Raw genomic sequence first — 5,687 nt, 5'->3', positions numbered from 1 at the left:
AAGCGGGTGGCTTGCACTAATTATTGTTTTGTGGTGGATTGTTGTTTGATTATTTCATTTTTTTCACATGTCGAACATGCAAACTAAATGACAATTATAAAGAGATATTGATTAGTTACCAAATGTATTAATAAATTACTTATAAATTTAAACTCCTTATGCCTACACTTAGGACCTTGGTGTGACTTGCAAGTCATTTTCTCAAATTTGGAAATTTTGCCTTGTTTTCTTAGAAGCATAGGTTGTGTACTATAGGACAAGTTTATTTGTAATCCTATTTAGATGGTTGTTGCTTGTTTCTTAAGAGGTTAAAGACTTAGTCCATTTGTGTGAATATGTTGTGCATGTTTATGAAACTATATGATTTTGAATATGTTGTGCACTATATTTAATTGTATGTGTGTGCCCTCTTAGCTGTTGCCGCTGCTAGTAAATGGGACCTTTTTCAGATGGATGTTAAAAATGCCTTCCTTAATGGGGATCTGCATGAAGAAGTCTATATGCAACCTCCTCCTGGTCTTTCTGTTGAAACAAACAAGGTTTGCCGCCTTCGACGTGCACTTTATGGCCTTAAACAAGCTCCATGAGCTTGGTTTGCCAAGTTCAGCTCCACCATCTTTCGCTTGGGTTACACTGCCAGTTCTTATGATTCTGCCTTATTTCTTCGTCGCAATGATAAAGGCACCATTTTACTTCTCTTATATGTGGATGATATGATCATAACTGGTGATGACCTCAGTGGCATTCAAGAACTCAAGGATTTTCTTAGTCAGCAATTTGAGATGAAAGACCTTGGACATCTCAGCTATTTCTTGGGTCTTGAGATCACTCGTTCCACAGATGGTCTTCATATTATTCAAGCCAAGTATGCATCTGACCTTCTATCTCGAGCTGAACTCACTGATAGTAAGACTGCTGACACTCCAGTTGAACTTAATGCGCATCTGACACCTTCGGGGGGGAAACCATTGTCTAATCCCTCTCTTTACAGACGATTGGTTGGCAGCCTAGTTTATCTCACAGTTACTCGTCCAGACATTTCTTATGATGTTCATCAGGTGAGCCAGTACCTGTCTGCTCCACGATCGACTCACTATGCTGCTGTTCTGCGCATTCTACGATACCTGAAGGGCACTCTCTTCCATGGGCTTTTCTACTCAGCTCAGTCTCCTCTTGTACTTCGTGCATTCTCTGATGCTGACTGGGCAGGAGATCCCACTGATCGCAGGTCCACTACAGGTTATTGCTTTCTCCTTCGTTCTTCTTTGATTTCTTGGCGAAGTAAGAAACAAACTTTCGTGGCCCGCTCCAGTACTGAAGCAGAATATCGTGTTCTTGCTGACACCACATCTGAGCTCCTTTGGTTACGATGGCTTCTTAAGGACTTGGGTGTATCCACATCCTCTGCTACTCCCCTTTATTGTGACAACCAGAGTGCCATTCATATTATTCACAATGACGTCTTCCATGAACGGACTAAACACATTGAGATTGATTGTCATTTTATCCGTTCTCATCTTGTCCATGGTGCTCTCAAGCTTTTCTCTGTCTCCTCCAAAGATCAACTTGCAGATATCTTCACCAAGGCACTTCCTAAGAGACGCACTCGTGATTTGGTTGACAACCTCAAGCTGGTCTCACAACCACCTTGAGTTTGAGGGGGGCTGTTAATGTATATTATGTTATGGGCTTTAGGCCTAGCTAGTTTACTTGTATAGCACACTTGTACTTGTACTACACTTTACTTGTACCGCACATATATGCCTCCTATATAAAGGCATCACATGTATATTTCTAGATTATGAAATACAATAATACTATTCAGTATTTCTATCATTGACAAAGGTTATTGATAAAATTGTGAATGTAATTCCTTATATAGTGAATTGAATTGGTAGTACGATTGTAGTGACCATATATGGTTGGATACATGGTATGCTTACCATGCTCCTATGGCAGGGGCAAGTAAGAGAAGCACAACAATGACCATATATGGTTGGAATAGTGCAAGCTTACTCTCGATTTGTTTGTACATTTATAGGATGCTGGAGGATACTCAATATTTCCAGAAAAGTTCAAACATGTTGAGTATTTTTTCATTTGGGCAAGTAAGAGACTGGGACATTTTGATTTCCATATGGTATTCAGAATCCGAGTTAGGCGTGATTCATCAAACAGAGGATGTATAATCATAGACAATTTTAATTCCCACACACCAATCTCAAAAAAGTAAATAAAGCCATGCCCTTGTTCACTTAAATTTATGCTACATCTTGCGCACTTAAATTAGTACAAGACGAATACGTAAAAATAAAAGAAGTCACATTTTCAAGAGCTAAAACAGGAATATTTTCATTCAATGGGACAACTCTAATTGAACAGCCTGGTTGATTAAGGAATATTAATTTCCTGCACAACAATAATTTATCCTCTGTTGGAGGCAGGGCAGCCACTAATTATTTATGTTGCTAACCATGCATATGAGTACTGAATATATAAATAGAAGTAAAGCAATTTCTACAACTGGGCTATTGCCACTCCAAAATATATTGCCCGGTTTTTCAGTAATGTTTATTAACTTAATCAATTACACATTCACAATTATAAAGTTATAAATATTTTTTCCTCTTGAAAAGACTTTTAACAAATAAATATACCACACACTACGCAAAAAAGAAAATTTGTTGTAGGTAAGGATAGCTATCATAAATCAAGGGACCAATTATTTGTCACACAAAAATATGAAGTGTCTTTATGCTATCATATATGTGACCAATAATTGCCCTAGTTCCGCTGTGGTGTTAACTTTCCCTTGCATTTAAAGTATAGCCGATTGACTTGATTCACCTGATTGAAATGATACACTAGTTGAATTTAAATTGTCTCCTATATCCCCTGTTGGTCTCGCTGGTGATGATGATAGGAAAGGTTTGGAAGGCATTTGTAAGCATTCAACTTCTCCTTCAAGCATTTCCACAACTTTGTTCATTGAAGGACGGTCACTAGGCTTCATCTGTATGCACCATAATGCAACTATGATCATCTTCTTAACAATTTTCTTCTCCTCCTCTGTGGCATCTTCTATTTCTATGTCATTTCCTTCGCTAAATTGGCCATAGACCCAAGTTGGGAAGTAAATTTGGCTTGAATGGTCTACAAATGCATTCACGTTCTTTCTTCTGCTTGCCATTTCCAACAATAACATGCCAAAACTATAAACATCAGCTTTATAGGAGACCCCTCCAATGTTTTTATAGAACAACTCTGGAGCTATATATCCTAATGTTCCTCTTGCAGCAGTCAATGACACTATGCTATCATTCATTGAATAAAGTTTTGCAAGCCCAAAATCAGAAACTTTGGGAATGAAGTTCTCATCGAGAAGAATGTTATGAGGTTTAATATCAAAATGTAGAATTTGCATGTCGCATCCTCGATGTAGATATTCAATCCCATGAGCCACTCCAAGAGAAATCTTATATGTTTGTTCAATACTTAAAGGGCTACTTCCTTCTCGAGAAAAAATGTATTTTTCAAGAGAACCATTAGGCATGAATTCATATATAAGGGCACGTTTTGGTCCCTCAGCACAAAAACCAATGAGTTGCACCACATTCACGTGGTGAATCCTTCCAATTGTTGCAACTTCATTGATAAATTCTTGCCCATTAGCTTTGGGGTTACCCACACTTTATAGCTACTAGAGGGCCACTTTCAAGCTTTCCTCTATATACAGAGCCATAGCCTCCTTCACCCAATTTGTCCTTGAAACGCTTTGGACATCTTCCTAATATTTGAGTAAGAGTACCTAATTGGCATGAGGTTAATTTGGCTTTGCAGAAATTCTTCAATAGCATCATACATTGATAAATGTCTCTTACGCCACTTATATATCAAAAACGCCACCACACATGGAATCCCCAATGCAGTCTTTGTTTCAAGGTAAAATAATACTGTGCAGAAACATAACCGAAATAAGCATAAGAAAACAAATTTCTTGTTGCACTTGTCAGCTTTTTTAATTTTAAGTTGAAAATATAGTTAGACTTACAACTACACACCTTCTTAATCCTAGTAATTAAGCACAATATATGTTGTTTCATGTTAATGTCACTAATATTTGTGTCTTGTTCGCATGGTAAACTATTTTAATCTCAATCTTAAGGAATGACATGTCAAAAAAAGTAGAAGAAGAGATTCAGGTTGTTACCCATTTTCACTGACACGGGCAAATAATCTGCAAGAAATATTAACAAAAAGAAGGTGAAGTTACTTTTTGCTAAGGCAAAATGAATTGCTAATTAGTGAAACAAAGTGACCTGAATAACCTGAAAAGTCTAAGGCCTAATACAACTGCATTAACAACTATAATAAAATTGCAGTAAGATCTCTCATTAGGCCATGCTTAGCAAGAAATATAAACAACCATAAAAACCAGTTGATTTTTAATTTATATATCTGGTCTTTAAAATGGTGATGTCACTTTAATTGAGTGGAGCTCGATCAAATGCCTGCAATGTTCTCAATAACCATTAGTTGTTAGAATTATGTAGTCAAATAAATAAATTTATCACTTCCTATTTCCTAACATCTTAAGCCTTTGTAAGAATTTGTAATTTAATATTAGTTAAGTTATTGATGGGGCTAATGAATTTGGCCATTGAGTCAAGCAAACCTATTTTAATTAGGTTATAATAGAGTAAATGTTCAGACATGCATTCTGCATTGAATATTAAGTACTAAGCCTTTATTCTCACGGAAATATTGGGAGCTAGCTAGGAAAGGTAAATTTTTAATAGAAAGAAGAAGCTAATTTCTTAATAAATTCGAAAATTTTTACTTTTCATATCATCAAGCCTAAAAGATTGACATTGTTAATAAAATTATAATTAAATAATTAATAAATTCAAAATTTCCTAAGAATTTTATTTATCAGAGATCAACCGATTACCCAAATACATGGTTATTTCTCCATCTGTGTCATCAACACACATTAGGCGCAATTACTCATGCAATTCTATTTCCTTGTCCATTCTGTATTAATTACTATCCTTCAAACAACTTCTTTCAGATAGAAACCTCACCTGTGGAAGTGAATAAAGGATGTGTATTTTTAATTTTATACCACCATTCTGCATTGTCCCAGATTGAAAACCAAAATTCTGCATTTTTGACAAAGAAAGAAAAACATCAACGTTGAGAACTTTAAAATTGAATTTAGTCAATATACGGGAACTAAAATAACTATTCCCTAACATGTAGGGTACGCACGAAGAAGCTATCCTCTTAAAAAATTCGTTACTTTTTTACTTTTCATTCCTCAAGCATAAAAGTTTGAGATCAACCAATTGCCCAAGTACATGCTTATTCCTCTACTTCTATCATCATCACATCAGGCACAGTATATTAATCATACAATCCTATTTTATTGTCCATTCTACATTACCCTTCAAACAACTTTTTGAGAAAGAAACGTCACCTTGGAGTTTATATCGTATACGGACAGGCAATCCTGCAATGACAAATAAAAGAAAAACATCAGCGTTAGGAAACCTTAAAATTAAATCTAGTCATTATACTGAGACTTGAATAAAAATATCTTAGTATGTCTATTGCATTGGTATGGAATTATGGATGGTGTATGCACCAAGAAATTTGGTCTTATAGTGACAGTGGAAAAATGCAAG

General features: G+C 35.8%; 1 pseudogene; it reads right to left on the bottom strand.

Moving 5' to 3' along the window:
• Positions 1 to 2,702: 2,702 nt before the first annotated feature.
• LOC112031189 (rust resistance kinase Lr10-like) lies at positions 2,703 to 4,808 on the bottom strand (annotated as a pseudogene).
• Positions 4,809 to 5,687: the final 879 nt, after the last annotated feature.

The sequence above is a fragment of the Quercus suber genome, unplaced genomic scaffold, assembly GCF_002906115.3.
Source record: "Quercus suber isolate HL8 unplaced genomic scaffold, Cork oak 2.0 scaffold_545, whole genome shotgun sequence".
In the NCBI taxonomy this organism is placed as follows: domain Eukaryota; kingdom Viridiplantae; phylum Streptophyta; class Magnoliopsida; order Fagales; family Fagaceae; genus Quercus; species Quercus suber.
Note: the sequence above shows the minus strand (reverse complement) of the source record. Positions and strands in the feature narration are given on the sequence as shown.